This window comes from Leptodactylus fuscus, chromosome 1 (assembly GCF_031893055.1).
Source record: "Leptodactylus fuscus isolate aLepFus1 chromosome 1, aLepFus1.hap2, whole genome shotgun sequence".
Lineage (NCBI taxonomy): Eukaryota > Metazoa > Chordata > Amphibia > Anura > Leptodactylidae > Leptodactylus > Leptodactylus fuscus.
This window is the reverse complement of record NC_134265.1, coordinates 320052293-320071503: the sequence shown is the minus strand read 5'-3', so window position 1 is coordinate 320071503 and position 19211 is coordinate 320052293.

The following is a 19211-nucleotide window of genomic DNA, read 5'->3' as shown; positions in this document are numbered from 1 at the left end:
TTGCGATTTCCAATAGGGCGAATATTAAGTCACTTCTAGATTTTTGTTTTTGTTTTTTTGTTTATAGTAATTGTATAAATATGATACATTGTTTTTCATATCCTGTCTGGAGATTGATGTGAATAGACTGCAAATACTGATATAATGTATTGACTTGATCTTAAGAATAGAATGTTAATAGCATATTGAGACAATCATGGCTAGTGAAATGTGTCACAAGAAGAAAGGTTTCTTAGCACAGTTTCGAAAGAGATTACCTTGGTATGTAGTTCTCATTTATACTTTATTGTGACAAATGGATATTCACACCAAATTCCCTGTCACATTATTTTAAATCTGTAATGCGTAAAAATATAAAGATAGTGTGTTATACTCCTTAGCCTTAATAATGTGTAGTATGAACAGAAGGGAATTGTCTCGAAAAAATGTGGGATTTTGACTGACAGAGTCACTATGGCCCTCCGTGTAACACTTTAATTAGTATAAGGGGGCATTCACATGGAGTAACACGACGCTGATTCCGCCACGATAACTCACAGCAGAATCAGCGCTGATAAAAGGCCTCCCATTGATTTCAATGTGTTACGCGCGTTAAACTGAACCCATTAAAGTCAATGGGAGTCTTTTTATCAGCCGCGAGTTATCATGTCAGAATCAGCGCCTTGTTACTCTGTGTGAATGCCGCCTAATGCTGTAACCATCACCATAGAAGTGTAAATAAATATACTTTTTATTTGGAACTAATGCCTACACTATCATATATTACTGCCAATAACCTTTGCCATTTCAATTTTGTTACATGTTTGCCGATTCTCGTGAAGGCAGACCCTTCTTAAAAGGAAATGTATAAACATTTTTTTAAAATTTAAAATAGTGAAATGCGTTTTTATTTTGTGATTTTTGTAAATTTTTATCCATTTTTTGTGTTTGATCATTATTTCACAGAATGTCTGCAGAGGTTTCCTGCTTCCATTATACTTATAGATAAACCACCAGCATTTCGATAGCTATAATTGACATGCTATAATTTCCAAAATCGCAACGGTCCATTGCATGCATTTTTCTGCAAGGTGTAGAATCTCATCCACTTTAAAGTGCCTGAAAAATACTGTGTTTTTTCACGAACAGTGGCCAGCGAGGTGTAGAACCAATCATGTGGCACATCTTTGGTGTAAGAGAAGGTTGTGCGCCAAAGATGCGCTATTCCATAACACTGGGGTAGATGGGTTAATAAATTCTCCCCATTGTTTAGATTCTTGTATATACAGTATGTTGTGCAATATTGGATGTTTAGGCAACAATCACTGCAACAAACTTTATAAGGTTTGTCTGGGATAAAATGGAATTAAAATACTAATCAAAGCACCTTCCCAGATCTACTCTCTAAATTACATAATTTAGAAAAAATGGATATTCACCCATATTCCTCGGCTTGTCATCTGACCGCCTCAGGCACATTTTATGATTATTCGATGACGTCCCGTTTCTGGAAACAGTGAATATATATATATATATATATATATATATATATATATATATATATATATATTTATTTAATCACTAATACTCCCGCCTCCACCCCATCATACTTACTCTGTCTTCCTTCCAGACTTCCTTCTGTAGGATGGCTCCTCATCTTCTATGACGTCTGCGGGTGAGCAGTCCCTATGAGCCTCCCACACGTGCGCAGTAGAGGTGGATTGCCGGCTGCAGCACAGCGCACAGTGGACTATTGCAAACGTGCCAGCAGAGTTGAAAAATAGGAAAAGCCATCCCCCAATAAGAAATCTGGAAGCAAAACAGGCAAATATAATGGGATGGGGGTGGGCCGAATTAGTTGGGAAAGGCTAGTACTGGGAGGGATAGCTAGGAAGACAGGAAGGGGTGTGAGAGAGGAAGGCAGAGAGAGAGAGGTAGTCTGACTCAGTCTACAACTACCATGATGCATCTCCTGAGCTAAGACAGCAGGAAGCTACACCAGGTAAACAAATGCAGAATATGCCAGGAGCAACCAGAGAAACCCAGAAACAACTCAAAAAACAGCTAAAGGTATTTGGGTGCATTTATTAACCTATTAACAGCACTAAATGACCTTTTAAAAAAAAATAACATTATTTTTGCCCGGAAAATCCCTTTAAATCTAATAAACATTGAATTTCTTTTGTATTTTTTAAAGCATTTTTCAAAATGACAAGCTATTTTTTTACCACAGATCAAAATTAGGTGAAAGCTCAGCTTCGTATTACAGTAAGATGGCAGGATACAGGTTTAAGAAATATTGTATTAATCTAAAACATTTCATACAATGAAATAATGATTTCCAACTGTTTGCAGTGCATTTCCTTAGTTCCAGCTTAGACATAGACTTAACGTATATGGTAGCTCAATAGTAATTATATTGTATCAGAATACATTTCTTACATACCACATGCCTTAACATAACAGCATACACGGCATTTTCTGTAGAGGTGGCATTCCTGCTGCTAATAGGGTTTCCCCCACTTGAATCCACTAATCAGGTTCCAGTTACAAATTAGTCCCATGTGTTTTTTTTTTTTCCTCAATGGGAATGCCCTGTGTTGATCCACATAGAAATATCTCCAACTAAAGAGTTAATTATGATAAATTGAGGTTTTTTTTTCTTAATCTCTCGTTGAAAGACCAAAGAAACTCAATAATCAAGCAAAAGCAAATAAACTTATTCAGCATCCAAATGGAGCGGCAAAACTACTCATTTCTTCCCATTTGGGGACCTCACCAGAGACTTTTTATGGCACAATGTATTAATACAATAGACCATCATTACTGATAGACAAACTAATCTATAGTACACACCATAACCTCTCTGCCTTTGAAGAAGACATTTCCCCAACTCCAGCATTTCAAGTTCCAGCGCAGTAGTTGAAATTTTTTCTCTAGCCCCCACCATTTCTGAGTGACAAGCGTAGTAAGTCTTGAATCCTGATGTTCTATTTAAGTTCTGTAATGTCAGGTGGGTGATGTCAGGCAGGGGGCGTGACTCAGAGCTCCAATCAGAGGCAGCCAGTGTCATCCTCAGAATTACACCCCTTGTCGGTCCTGCCTGACACCGCCGTCCTGATAGCACAGAGACTAAATAGTATATCAGGCACCAAATACAAAGGCATTGACAATGGGTGCTAGAGAAAACATTCCAGCTGTGCCAGAATCAGTGGAGCAGCATCTAGTCATTGATGTAAGAGCTGGACTTGTTAGAGGTGGTGAAAGATCCTCTTTATCCAAATGTGCTCCCCCTGGCAATATCTCCATAAGTCTACATAGCCAATGAAACCACTGACTAGGTTCTAGGCTTTGTACTTGACTTTAAGGCTAAGGCCCCATCTTGTGGACTCCCAGTGGAGTGAAAAAACAAGCCTGACAGTACCAGTAAAGTGAAAAAGTGAATGAGATTTTGGTTAATCTTATCGACACACAGAGGAAAAGCAAAACAAAACATGTTGCTTAAGGTCGGGGTGCCACGTGGCATAAATGCTACAGTTTTAGGGTGCGTTCACACAATGTAACGTGCCGCGTGATCTGGCACATATATGACGTGTGAGAGTTTGCACGCCATATATGCTCATATTGAGTCGCAAAATCACGGCCGCAAAATAATGTGGCGTATATGATCCTAACTCCCATTGAAATCAATGGGAGCGTATACGGTGTGCAAACTCTCACATGCTGTATACGTGTTAGATCACACGGCACATTACATCGTGTGAACGCACCCTTACAGTCACTGCATAGCAAATCCCATCCACACATTGCAGAAAAACATGTGCAGTGGAAACACTGCAATTTCCAAAAACGTGACAGTTTTGCAATTGCAGCATGTCAGTTACACCTATGGAAACAATGGTGGTTTCCCTATAGGTATAATGGAAACCTCTGTGCTGCCACTTTTTTTCTGCAGTGCTTTTTGCTGTGGCTCTCTACATGGGGCCTTAGCCTATAAGCTGCTTTTTTAAAAACACACATGCTTTTTAATAAACGCAGTGTGTCAGTTTTAGCTACTGAAACGTAAATATGTTTCCTATAGATTTACTAACTAGCAGAAATGGACAAGGTAAAGGAATTATAACTTGTCACTAGACAATTTAATGAACAATATTCAGGACAATGGACACTCCTAAGTATCAGAGGGATGGATCTACCATGTAACCTCGAGATTATGAGGTAGCAACATCATACAAAAATGGGATGTAAATGGATTACAATATAGAAAACCAGTAAAATATTGACTGCCAATACCCTGGTTCTTGTAAGTAAGTTACAGCTATATGACTGGCTTCATGTAATATAATATATAGTGTTATATATGTGATAAATAAGTTTATGTATAAGTCGGGGGTATAGGATTGAGTTTAGGGCAGTGACTTATGTTGTACATTTGATGTCTCTAGAATCTAAAAATATTGTCATCTTCCAACCATGGTCAGGGTGTATAATCAACATCAGGCTAAGTGAAGATGACTCCACAAAGAGAACTAAATGATCCTGAAGTCTCTCTTTTCTTTTTAGTTTCCATGACTCCTTATATCTTTTTCTATCTGCTATGAGCTTGTATGTGATCTTTCTTGTAATATATCACTGCATTATTCATGCTGCCATAACACATTGAATTTCCACATGGTGGAACTACTGTATTAAAGGATTATCTTATCTTATCTTATATACTACAGTAGGCCATTTGTGCTTTTATTATCTGGTTCAAATTTCTGGAATCTAGTTCCCTCAGTGCACACTAGCTTATGGAGCTCTTGGTCATTTATCTGGGACTGGGTAAGTTAGTCCTTAACATACTGGGTGATATTTATGAAGGCTACCATTTTCTATGCCAGTATTGATCACCCCGACACCAGTGGAACAGCCACTCATGACTCTACCTCTTAAACACATTGGCTCCTCTGCTGAGCTGTATATCTGAGATGACATGTATGTATGTAGATTTTAGTGATCATTTGTACCAGTAAACTTCCGTAAATGATATTAAATGTAATGCAACTCCTATTCCACTTTTGCTTGTATAAAAATGACAATAATTGTGATAAATTAATAATAAAAAAATTCCCCCATGTAATATTTTGGAATATGATATATATTACAGTGTTGCATAAATTGTAGTACAACACAATTATTATATAACATCCAATAACGTATATCTTTAGTAATGTAGACATGTGCCTTTCTCTGTACAGTGTTCACCATGTCATATATACAGGCATTCATCTTGCTCATTGGCATATTCAGATAGTTTCATCTGTATTTCCATCATAACACATTCTGGTCACACACCTTTTTTTACCATCATGCAACACCTTACGTTACACCTTTACATTTTATTCTGCCGTACCTCTGACTCGTGTTCATATATATTTGTATACATTTATTTTCCTTGTATCAGCTTCTATATATTGCACTGACATCAGCACCTTTAGCTCTCACACATCATATCACATTATAGCATGGTATTACACCTCGGCTGCAGACATCACATTAGCTTTGTTTGTTTTTCACATACTCACAATCACACAGCTTGAGTTTTTCACACATTACTTGTATACCTCTATTTATACCTGTATTGATAAATCCTGGTCATATATAGCCAGTAGACTTTCCTCCTGGCTAATAGAGATGAGCGAGTAGTTAAATACTCGATATTCGATATTCGTTTCGAGTAGCCCCTCAATATTCGACTACTGGAATCGATTATCGAATCCTATTATAGTCTATGGCGGGAAAATGCTTGTTCCAGGGGTAGGCAACGTTCGATCAAATTGAACTTACCAAGTCCACGAGTGAGAGTCGGGCTGGATTCTCCGAGAAGTCTTCTCCGTGCAGCGTCCCCGCGGTGTCTTCCGGCTCTGAATTCACTCTGCCAGGCATCGGGCCTGGGCAGAGACGACTGCGCATGCCCGCAGTACGAGAAAATGGCCGCTTACACTCAAAGCGGCCATTTTCTTGTAGCGTGGGCATGCGCAGAAGGCTCTGCCCAGGTCCAATGCCTGGCAGAGTGAATTCAGAGCCGGAAGACGCTGCAGGGACGCTGCGCAGAGAAGACTTCTAAAGGTAGAATTTTTCCATTCGAATAGCAAGTAGTATTCGATCGAGTACGAGTATTTTGAATACCGTAGTATTCGATCGAATACCTACTCGATCGAATACTACTCGCTCATCTCTACAAGCTATGTGTTTATAATGTTTATGGTCTTAAACCCCAGGGGTCTGATCACTAATACAATGTAATACAATGCTAATGCATTTCAAAATAATGACACTTCTATTACAGGCGGTATAGAGCAGTCTATAATAGAAGTGTATAGGAGACAAAGCTGGGAGTCTTAAATAGGCTCCCGGCTGTCATAGTAACATATCGCCAGCACTGGATCTACCTCAATGAAAATGGCACATCAGTCAACTTTGATAATTTTTGCGGGATTTTTGCCATTTTTAAGTTGTTTAGTACAATGGTGTGATACGCTATGTATTAAGAAATATTTTTTAGTGTTACGTCTGTGGCCATTAAGCTTGCTGTGAATGATCCCATAATGTCAAAGATCCCATAATAATTATCCCCATAGAAATGATCCCTGAGACAATGAGTTTTGACGTTTTGGATCTATAAACTGCATACACTACAACCTCCTGGACTCAATGAAGCCACTGAACTGATAAGATAACCTGTGATGGTCAAGACATATGTGTTTATGATGTGGCTTTCCCATCTCATATATAAGTTCACCTTGTATTCACTTCAGATTTATCACCACTTGGGGACCATGCTTTAATCGTAAGACTCTGACTGGCCCCTTGGTATGGCAGCTTATGTCAGTATCAATTTATTTTAGCAATAGTTATGTTCTTTGTATTAGCAGTTTAATAACTTCTGTTAACCTGCCATTGGTGTAATATTAGATCTTTATATTATGCTGATATATTGCTGTTCTGGACAAAGGAACAACTTACCTTCAGTCTTTGATACTGCAAATCAGAGGGGCTCATGTTGGCTATAGGAATCCCCTTCTGTGCTAGGGTGCTTAAAGGTGCTATGGAACCAACTAGTGGACATTTGTTGGTAGCACATGTACCGTAAAAATATATCTATCTATCTATTTATCTATCTATCTATCTATCTATCTATCTATCTATCTATCTATCTATCTTATAATAATATATAATATAACGTTATACAGTCCTATGAAAAAGTTTGGGCACCCCTATTAATCTTAATCATTTTTAGTTCTAAATATTTTGGTGTTTGCAGCAGCCATTTCAGTTTGATATATCTAATAACTGATGGACACAGTAATATTTCAGGATTGAAATGAGGTTTATTGTACTAACAGAAAATGTGCAATATGCATTAAACCAAAATTTGACCGGTGCAAAAGTATGGGCACCTCAACAGAAAAGTGACATTAATATTTAGTAGATCCTCCTTTTGCAGAGATAACAGCCTCTAGTCGCTTCCTGTAGATTTTAATCAGTTCCTGGATCCTGGATGAAGGTATTTTGGACAATTCAAGTTTGATGGTCACCGAGCATGGGCAGCCCGCTCTCAAATGATCTGAAAACAAAGATTGTTCAACATAGTTGTTCATGGGCAGAATACAAAAAGCTGTCTCAGAGATTTAACCTGTCAGTTTCCACTGTGAGGAACATAGTAAGGACATGGAAGAGCACAGGGACAGTTCTTGTTAAGCCCAGAAGTGGCAGGCCAAGAAAAATATCAGAAAGGCAGAGAAGAAGAATAGTGAGAACAGTCAAGGACAATCCACAGACCACCTCCAAAGAGCTGCAGCATCATCTTTCTGCAGATGGTGTCACTGTGCATTGGTCAACTATACAGCGCACTTTGCACAAGGAGAAGCTGTATGGGAGAGTGATGAGAAAGAAGCCGTTTCTGCACGTACGCCACAAACAGAGCCCCCTTAGGTATGTAAAAGCACATTTGGACAAGCCTGTGGACTGTTGAAACAAAGATTGAGTTGTTTGGTCATACAAAAAGGCGTTATGCATGGCGTCCAAAAAAAAACAGCATTCCAAGAAAAACACTTGCTACCCACTGTAAAATTTGGTGGAGGTTCCATCATGCTTTGGGGCTGTGTGGCCAATGCCAGCACCGGGAATCTTGTTAAAGTTGAGGGTCGCATGGATTCCACTCAGTATCAGCAGATTCTTGAGAATAATGTTCAAGAATCAGTGACGAAGTTGAAGTTACGCCGGGGATGGATATTTCAGCAAGACAATGATCCAAAACACCGCTCCAAATCCTCAGGCATTCATGCAGAGGAACAATTACAATGTTCTGGAATGGCCATCCCAGTCCCCAGACCTGAATATCATTGAACATCTGTGGGATGATTTGAGAGCGGGCTGTCCATGCTCAGCGACCATCAAACTTAACTGAACTTGAATTGTTTTGTAAAGAGGAATGGTCCAAAATCCCTTCATCCAGGATCCAGGAACTGATTAAAAGCTACAGGAAGCGACTAGAGGCTGTTATCTTTGCAAAAGGAGGATCTACTAAATATTAATGTCACTTTTCTGTTGAGGTGCCCATACTTTTGCACTGGTCAAATTTTGGTTTAATGCATATTGCACATTTTCTGTTAGTACAATAAACCTCATTTCAATCCTGAAATATTACTGTGTCCATCAGTTATTAGATATATCAAACTGACATGGCTGCTGCAAACACCGAAATATTTAGAACTAAAAATGATTAAGATTAATAGGGGTGCCCAAACTTTTTCATACTATTCATACCCTACCCATCAGCCACTCCTCACAACTATCTGTTTATTAAAGAAGGGTTTTTTTCAAGATAAAAGCCTACATAAGTAAAGAATAAGCGAATAAATCAATTAACCTCCTCCCCCTCCTCTTTTCATAGACTATTGTGTGCAAATTGGTTACACCTATGAAGGAAGACTAGGATGAGGATAGCAGTGTAATATATGGAAAAGGAATCATATTTATTTAATATGATATATTGCAAAGTTTCTCATATGTCCTGTACTATTCATTGACAGTAAGTAGTTTTATAATTGGAGGTCCACTTTAACCAAACTGAGTACCAGTTCAGTACATACAGTCTGTACTTTCCCAAGGCAAACCAAACCTTCGACTAAAAGAGGGATCCTATCTTTGTTATTTTATACAATTTACTACATTTCATTTATTGTGTAACTTTATGTTCCTCTTTATAGTTACATCGATACAATTGTACATACAAATAGTTTTAATGTTTTCCAGTGTGTACAGCCACTTTTTGATGTGGCTTTATATGGTGTTACTGCTATTTAATGGCTGGCAGCAAATATACCAGTCAACACTATATTTCTTATTTCATTTTATTACTTTGCATTTTCCAATAAACTATTAGGTTTTCTAATGAGATCTCGGCAATATTACAAAACATTTCTTTCTAATAGCAATACAGTTTTAGTGTCAATTTCCTAGATTTATGTATATATATGCACATTTTCTTATTTGAACTGCTGTCAAATTAATTTTATATATGTTGTTTTCAAGAAACAGAAACATCAGAAACTGAAACATTTATGTGTCTATATGTAGAAGGCAGATCTGAGGCCTTTGAAATCACTGGATGTGAAAATTGGTAACCTATTCTCACATCAAAGATTACACAATATATCACTCGTAGCTTTCGTGTAAATTCCGATACCCCCATGGTCTCATACTTTCTACACATCCAAAACGGCGCCCTTGGCATTCCACCTCCAAGATGAATCTCCAGGGTTCATCCTGGATATGGAGGTTGCAAGACTGTTCAAAGAAGAATTTAGCCAATCACATGAATCTTCCTAAGAAGTGAATATGTCGTTTAATAACAGACCAGCGGCTTTGATATTATCCATACTGAAATGGCTAAAATGTGTTATCGCTCTCAATAAATAGAAAATAGCAGTTTTGAATTTATGATACTTTTTTAATGGCTAACTGAAATAAAAGGAAAGCTTTTGGGACTACTCAGGTCTCTTGATCAGGTGTATTATCTAAAGAAACACAACTTTACTCACAAAAGAATAAAACATTGGAGTGATAACATAAATAAATACATCAAAACCCAATATATCAGCCCAGAATCTCAGTGTAACATGCTAGGCCATCTGGTCTTTAGCACCATCCTCTGGCCGCATGCTGCGGTGCTGGAGGTGTAGCCGGCTGCGATTCCTTGCTTTAGATTAGACCTGGGCAAAGCCCGGCCCCCGGGCTATATCGGCCCTCTGACTGATTCAGTCCGGCCCGCACAGCTTGACTAGGGAGGCGTGTCTAGGGGGCGTGTCTTAGTGCCAGCAGGACAGTGCAGGAAGATGGAGACATGTGAGTGTGTGTCATAAGGTACTGGGGAATGTAAGATGCAGGGGGGAGTGTGTGTGCCTGTATGTGTGTCTATATGTGTCTGTCTGTCTGTATCTGTCTGTCTGTCTGTCTGTCTGTCTATATGTGTCTGTCTGTCTATATGTGTCTGTCTGTCTATATGTGTCTGTCTATATGTGTCTGTCTATCTGTATGTGTGTGTCTCAGTAACCTAGGGGCAGAGAAGGGGAATTTTATACTACGGCAGAGATGGCAGATGGAGGGGGGACATGAAACTGGGGGAGAGATGGAGGGGGGACATGAAATGGGGCAAATGAAGGGAGATATGAAACTGAGGGAGACATGGAGGGGGGAACATGAAACTGGGGGTAGATGAAGAGGGCACTTAAACTGGGGGGACATTAAAATGGGGACAACTGGAGGGGGCATTAAAACATGGAGGTAGTTGGAGGGGGACCTGTCTGCCTCTAGTTGCCACAAGTTTAATGTCACCCTCCAGCTACCCCTACGGTTTAATGTCTGCTTCCAGCTTCCCGATTTTAATGTCCCGCTCCAGCTGTCAATTTATTGCCCCCCTCCAACTACCCCCACTGTTTAATGTCCCCCTCCAGCTGTCCCAGCTTCATGTCCCCTCTAGTTTCCACCAGTTTAAACTGGGGCACCAGGAGAGGGACTTAATACTGTGGGGCAGTTGGAAGGGAACATTATAGTGTGGGGGCATATAATGTACGGGTGACTGTAGGAGGATTATACTTTGTGGGGGCACATGGAAAGATGATTGGGAATGGGCGGAGTCAACATAGAAGTGGGCGGAGCTAAATTTGCCATGGCGCGGCCCTCTAGCATAGTTTCAATTTCTTATGCGGCCCCATGGGAAAATTAATTGCCCACCCCTGCTTTAGATAGTTCTTGTATTGTCTGAGCATTGTCCTATTCCCTCACCTCTGTAATTGATTTTCCACCACACCCATCTCCTTCACCTTGGTTTCTGTCTGCTCCTCTAATAGTTAATCTTAGCCTTACCTGTGTTATTGACAGCCTATCTTCCTATCAAGTCTGGTTCTTCTTTCCTATTTATTGTTTTCTCACATTCACCTTGGCACTTGCTATTGCCTTGTGTGTGATGGCTATTTACTCTTTTCTGTTTATCTCTATACATATTTCTGACCTCTGGCTTGATCTTTGACTATTCTCTCGGATTTTGTTTCTGTACTGTGCTGCTCGACTGGTATCGACCTGTTGACTAACTGACCTCCCTTTTGTTGTTGTTTGTCTTGTCTACGTTCTGTGTCATCACTTATATCTAAGAAGGGACTGTCGTCCAGTTGTCTTCTGTCGCCTATGGAAAGGAGGAAAGTAGGCAGAGACAGGGGAGGGTTGAACTTATGGCTCACTGTCTTGTCATGCCCCTCCTCCCAGGAGTCACCAGCAGCTACTGGGTAATTCCTCTCCTAGCAATTCTCTTACACTTGGATAGATAGGTTGGAGCCACCTGAATGGAATCGTGATTCCCTCTGTGAATTAGTGCCTCTTTCAAAATTTAGCTGTTTTTGTCAATATGCAAATTAGCTCTTTGTAGCAAGAAGGGTTTTGCCAATGTATCAAAGAGGTAAAGACAAAACTCTCATTTCTCCAAAGATCACACCAAACAGTGATTTCTCAACAATAGAGTCACTGATTCACATAGGGAAATTATTACTTGATTCAGGTGACCCTAGCCTAAATATCTAGGTTCTGGTGATCAACTCCTTTTAATTAGTTTCCAGATAAACCGTTTGAAAGTTTTATTGTCTGTAAACTGATGTTAGTACAAACAGTTGGTGACCCCACAATCTTTGGTGACCCCACTATCTCTGGAATAGATTCCTTTGATTTTATAGCTGGGCAAAAATAATTGTGACAAATTTAGTCATGTGTAAAGTTTGCCATTATTTTTATTTTTGTTTATTATTGTGGCTATAAAATCTCATCCTTGCTTTGAGTTTCTGACCTTTTTTCCCAACATAAAGACCCACAAATGGAGATTTAGTGCACAGGATCAAGTACACTACATCAGACGTTGAACATGTCTATGTTCCAATAATATTTCAGCCCTACTGAGTGTTGGGGCTCTCTCTACATGGAAGGGATAGGTTCCTTTATTTGTATCTGATGGTAATGAGCCCCTGATTATAATAGCGTTTCTTAGATGTGGAGGTTGATGGTTTTGTAGCGGGGGTGGGGTGGGGGGCTGGAAATATTATCATCAGATGGTCATCCTTATATAAAATATGGTGTTTTTTTGTTTTGGTTTTTTTATGTTTTTCTTAATTCCTCCAGATGTGGGTTGTAGGTCACTATCAGATCAGACATAGACAATTGTTTTTTTTTTATTTTTTTGTTTTGTTTTCTATATTAGCGAAGTTGACTTGTTGGTATCCTGTTGGTTGTTATGACTTGATTATCCTTTGAAGTTAGATGGTATCTCTTGTACAAAAATATCTTTGCAAAATGGTTCAATTGTTCATCCCTGTCTGACGGGCTGAAACAGAAATGTTTTCTCCTGTTGAGAGTAATAAGACAATCTTCAAATAACTAACATAAACCAAACTTTTTTTTATTTTCACTACAAGGGCTAAAAGGGAATACGGTATTTAAAGAGGGACTCCAACTAAAATGTTTATCCTTGACATAACTTAAAGGGATTCATTAGTACATGTTGGAATAGCCTTAAGAAAGTCTATTCTTTTCTTACCTTTCTTTTTCTGATCCGCGCTGCCGTTCCTAAGAAATTTCTTCTTTCTTCCATACGTAAATGAGTTTTCAGACAGCACAGGGGTGTGCTGTCTAGAGCAGCCTTCTTCTTCCACTGTCTTCTTCTGCCATGCGCCTCTTTGCCACATCATTGGCCGCATCTTCATCCAAGTCCCGACTGCACATGTCCGTCGGCCATTTTCCTGTGGCTTCTTACATGAGCGTCAGTTCAGCCACAGGAAAATGGCTGATGGACATGCAGAGTCGCACCGACTATGCATGTCCATCAGCCATTTTCCTGTGGCTGAATGGGCGCTCATGTAAGAGGCCAAAGGAAAATGGCCAACAAAGATGGATGAAGAAGACAGAGATGGCGGCAGAAGAAGACAGATGTCACTGGAGAGTTTTCAGACAGCACAGGAGACACCCCCTGTGCTGTTTGAGCAAAGGGGAATGCCCCCTGTGCTATCTGAAAACTCATTTACATATGGAAGAGAGAAAAAATTTCTCAGGAATGACGGCGTGGATCAGAAAATGAAAGGTAAGAGAAGAATAGACTTTCTTAAGGCTATTCCGATGTGTACTTAAATAAAAAGGGATTCTAATGATAGAATCCCTTTAACTTGTATTGTGCCTTTAAACCCAAGATATATGCAGCATTCTGGTCCAGCATCGTTCCACATGACCAGCACTCAGAATTGCCACTCATGCAGCCTGTTATGTGTGACAATAATCCTATATGATGAACATTGAGCATCTTATTATTTTTTATTATTATTATTATTATTATTATTATTATTATTATTATTATTATTATTATTATTATTATTATTATTATTATTATGCGATATTGTATGTCTTTAATTCTTCTTGACTACATTTTTAACTACAAACTAGAATTCTTATTTATTTTCCAAAACATTAAAACAGCATGATTTTATGTAAAATTGTGTAAAGGCGCTCCTGAAAAGAAAAAATCCAGGGTTCACATTTTCAGTTCTCTATTTTAAGAAAGTATGTAAGTGTAAGCGATATAATAATTTTTAATATTTCAGTTTTTATATGTATGTATTACTGTAAAAATGTTAGAACGGAAAAAAATGTGCAAGAGGTCAATAGTTTAAAAACATGTTACAGACCAGGCTTGGCAAAGTCTATCCACCGATAAATCTATTGATTTTTAATAAATCAAATAAAGAGGTAAAAATAATGATGTTGGCTCATTCTGTCCAATAGGTCCTAATAGATCTATCTATCTATCTATCTATCTATCTATCTATCTATCTATCTATCTATCTATATATCCCGCATTGGACCAGCTCATTGACGGATCCTCCAGTGGTGCCCAGAGCCCAACCATATCGCTAACAGAAAGAAGCCCATTTCAAGAAAAGCCTTTCAAGGGGAAGTGTGTAAAAATAACATGAATTTATACTCACCTCTCCTGGGTATCTGGTGATCCAGTGTCATTTTCTGGTCATTTCTGGTCATAACATCAGCATACCCCACGTGACCACTGAGGCCAAATCACAGGCCTCATTGGCAAAGTTGGGGATGCATGACGTCAGTTGCAGACCTGAAGAGGAAGCTGGTGGAGACAGTGGAAAAAAATGAGGATGCCAAAGAAAGGTAAGGCAAGGTGATTATACCTGGTATTTTCCATCCCCTCCCCTGGGCCTCTAATTATTATTTTCTGTGATTAAAAGAGACCCCAGTGTATAATAATAGCACTATAACAAACCAGAGGGCCGAACCTGACAAATATTCCTCAAAATGATTTTTGAGGGGTTCCTGGGAGCATTTTATATTGTGTGGGACCAGTGTGAAGCATTATAATGTGTGGGGCTGCTAGGGAGTATATTATACTGTGTGTGGACGCTGTGGAGAATTTGTATTGGAGGTGCCCACTGGGGAGCATATTATATGTGCATCCTGAGCATTTTATGGAGAAAAAAGCAAGCTTACATTTTTTTTATTTTTTTTTTTTAAAGGTGGTTTCCAATCTTCTAAAGTAATGTCATATTGCTAGGATATGAAATCGTTTCCATTGGGGCTCTGACCTTTTAGGTTGCCACCCATCACCTGGCTATGTGGGCAACTGTAACTGACCACCTTTGTGTGAATGAAGATGTACTGCAGTTCTCCTGAAAGATTGGTAGCCGCAGAACCATCTTGCTGGAAAAGAACTGGTAAGTGACCACAACACATCATCCTTTCATTCTCAGGATTGGTGGGGCACCAGCATTTGGACCCTCACTAATCATAAAGTAAAGGCATCTAGAGATATATTATTTATTTATAATATGGACTATGCTTTAAAAGAAAGCAGAAATGAATTTCTTTTAAAAAAAAAAAAGTTTGGCACACTATACAATGTTCTGCACTGACTATTTCAAACAAAAGACCTAAAACTTTGTTATCTTGGGACATACACTAATGTCTAATAAATAGAATAGAAAAAAAAATCATAAAAAGATAATATAACAGGAGGGAATTGAATAAGTAAAATTCTACCTTGTAAACTGAACTTCAGGGACCTAAAATAATCCCTCATTTGGGCCCCAAGGGACCTTAAGAACCTTCTTCTGCTCTTTCATACCGCATCTTGACACTTACTCTTTACTAGTTTAATGTTCATTATTAGAAATGTGTGAACAGTGAAATATTCGAGATTCGATATTCGTTTTGAGTAGAGCCTCAATATTCGACTACTAGATTGAATATCGAATCCCATTATAGTCTATGGGAAAAAATGCTCGTTTCAGGGGAAACCTCTATTCGACTACAAGAGAGTCACCAAGTCCACAAATAGCAGGAGGAGAGTGTTTAGGAGATGCGCTGTGCAGTTAAAGCGCACAGACCCCATTATAGTGTATAGGGTCCATGCACTTTAACTGCACAGCGCTTGCAGTTGCGGTGATAAAACGTAAGCTCCCTCGTAACAGCAAGCAGCCAGCTCTCCTGACTAGCAAAGATGAGCCTGCTACAGAACCAGCGTTGATTTGCCGCAGGCTTATCCTTGCTAGTCGGGAGAGCTGGCAGCTTGCTGTTACGAGGGAGCTGACTTTTTCTCATAGGAATGAATTGACCAGAATTGATTGGCCAGTGTACAGCATTCGGCCAATAAACACTGGTCCTGCCGGAGGCTCATCTGTGAGGAGGCAGAGTCTAAAATTGGACCACAATGGAGACTGCTGTGGTCCGATCTTAGACTCCGCCTCCTCACAGACGAGCCTCCGGAAGAACCAACGTTGATTGGCCAAATGCTGTACACTGGCCAATCAACGCTGGTCAATTCATTCCTATGAGAAAAAGTAAGCCCACTCGTAACAGCAAGCTGCCAGCTCTCCTGAATAGCAAGGACGAGCCTGCTCCAGAACCAGCATTGATTTGCCAAATGCTATATACTGTACAAGTACGAATATTTCAAATACCGTAGTATTCGATGGAATACCTACTCGATTGAATACTACTCGCTCATCTCTATTCATTATCATACTTGTATTTTTATCTTTTTGCAGATTTACAACACTAAAATCCATTTTAAAGAGGAAAAGGATGGAGAAGAAAGAAAGAAAGAAAGAAAGAAAGAAAGAAAGAAAGAAAGAAAGAAAGAAAGAAAGAGAGGAAGGAAGGAGAGAAGGAGAAACAAGGAAAGAAGGGGACAAAAGAGAAACAAAGAAACATAAGGAGTGGGGAAGGAAGGAAGGAAGGAAAGAGAGAAAGAAAGAGAGAAAGAAAGAGAGAGAGAGAGAAAGAAAGAAAGAAAGAAAGAAAGAAAGAAAGAAAGAAAGAAAGAAAGAAAGAAAGAAAGAAAGAAAGAAAGAAAGAAAGAAAGAAAGAAAGAAAGAAAGGCATAGAAAGGGAGGAAGAAATGAAAGAGGAAAGATAAGGAAAGAACAATAGGAAGGAGACAAAAGAAATACAAAGAAAAATAAGGATGGAGGAATAAAGGAAGGAAGAAAAGAGTAACAATGAATAACTACTATACGAAATAAAAATAGTAATTGATTATTATTGTTATTACTAATTACTATCAGTAATACATAAGTATATACATATATTACATTATATTACTTTATATTATATTATATTTCAAAGTTATTGTGGAAAGAAAAGCTTTTCACAGGTAATATTGCATAATCCTGTAATACTACCATGGTGACTATCCCCATAAGTGTCTGAAAAGTCCCCACATAGCAGTTCAGAAGCCAATCTACTTCTCAGTGTGCTAATTCCTTTATTATAAAAGATAATCTAACTTCGCTGAGTACTCATAATTGTAGCAGCTCGATATGCGCAGTTTTCAGCCCCGTAGGTTTCTAGTCCTCTGCAACATCTTTATAATTAGTCTATAGGGATCCCCAACGGTCTAAGGCAACTGTTTTAATTAAGTTAATCATGAACTGACCATAAGAAATCAAAGAACATTCCAGCTAGAAGGCGAGAAGATATTCCTGAATTTCTGCACTTTGAGGAGTTTTATTCCTAGTCACCGCCTTAAACATTTACAAGCTGATCAGAATAAAATGCTTTTAAGCACAGACTGGATAAACCTCATATTTTGACAAATATCATCCTTCGCTTAAATAGTATAATTATTAGAGATGAGCGAACAGTGTTCTATCGAACACATGTTCGATCGGATATCAGGGTGTTCGCCATGTTCGAATCGAATCGAACACCACGTGGTAAAGTGCGCCAAAATTCGATTCCCCTCCCACCTTCCCTGGCGCCTTTTTTGCACCAATAACAGCGCAGGGGAGGTGGGACAGGAACTACGACACTGGGGGCATTGAAAAAAATTGGAAAAAGTCATTGGCTGCCGAAATCAGGTGACCTCCATTTTAGACGAATAGTGGATTTCAAATCCGGGTCATATGAGAATGTGAACTTTGTGACTATGAGACAGGGATAGCTGTACAGGCAGGGATAGCTAGGGATAACCTTTATTTAGGGGGGAATGTTATTAAAAATAACTTTTTGGGGCTCTATCGGGTGTGTAATTGTGATTTTTGTGAGATAAACTTTTTCCCATAGGGATGCATTGGCCAGCGCTGATTGGCCGAATTCCGTACTCTGGCCAATCAGTGCTGGCCAATGCATTCTATTAGCTTGATGAAGCAGAGTGTGCACAAGGGTTCAAGCGCACCCTCGGCTCTGATGTAGCAGAGCCGAGGCTGCACAAGGGTTCAAGCGCACCCTCGGCTCTGATGTAGGAGAGCCGAGGGTGCACTTGAACCCTTGTGCACCCTCAGCTCTGCTACATCAGAGCCGAGGGTGCGCTTGAACCCTTGTGCACACTCTGCTTCATCAAGCTAATAGAATGCATTGGCCAGCGCTGATTGGCCAATGTATTCTATTAGCCTGATGAAGTAGAGCTGAATGTGTGTGCTAAGCACACACATTCAGCTCTACTTCATCGGGCTAATAGAATGCATTGGCCAGCGCTGATTGGCCAGAGTACGGAACTCGACCAATCAGCGCTGGCTCTGCTGGAGGAGGCGGAGTCTAAGATCGCTCCACACCAGTCTCCATTCAGGTCCGACCTTAGACTCCGCCTCCTCCGGCAGAGCCAGCGCTGATTGGCCGAAGGCTGGCCAATGCATTCCTATGCGAATGCAGAGACTTAGCAGTGCTGAGTCAGTTTTGCTCAACTACACATCTGATGCACACTCGGCACTGCTACATCAGATGTAGCAATCTGATGTAGCAGAGCCGAGGGTGCACTAGAACCCCTGTGCAAACTCAGTTCACGCTAATAGAATGCATTGGCCAGCGCTGATTGGCCAATGCATTCTATTAGCCCGATGAAGTAGAGCTGAATGTGTGTGCTAAGCACACACATTCAGCACTGCTTCATCACGCCAATACAATGCATTAGCCAGTGCTGATTGGCCAGAGTACGGAATTCGGCCAATCAGCGCTGGCTCTGCTGGAGGAGGCGGAGTCTAAGGTCGGACCTGAATGGAGACTGGTGTGGAGCGATCTTAGACTCCGCCTCCTCCAGCAGAGCCAGCGCTGATTGGTCGAGTTCCGTACTCTGGCCAATCAGCGCTGGCCAATGCATTCTATTAGCCCGATGAAGTAGAGCTGAATGTGTGTGCTTA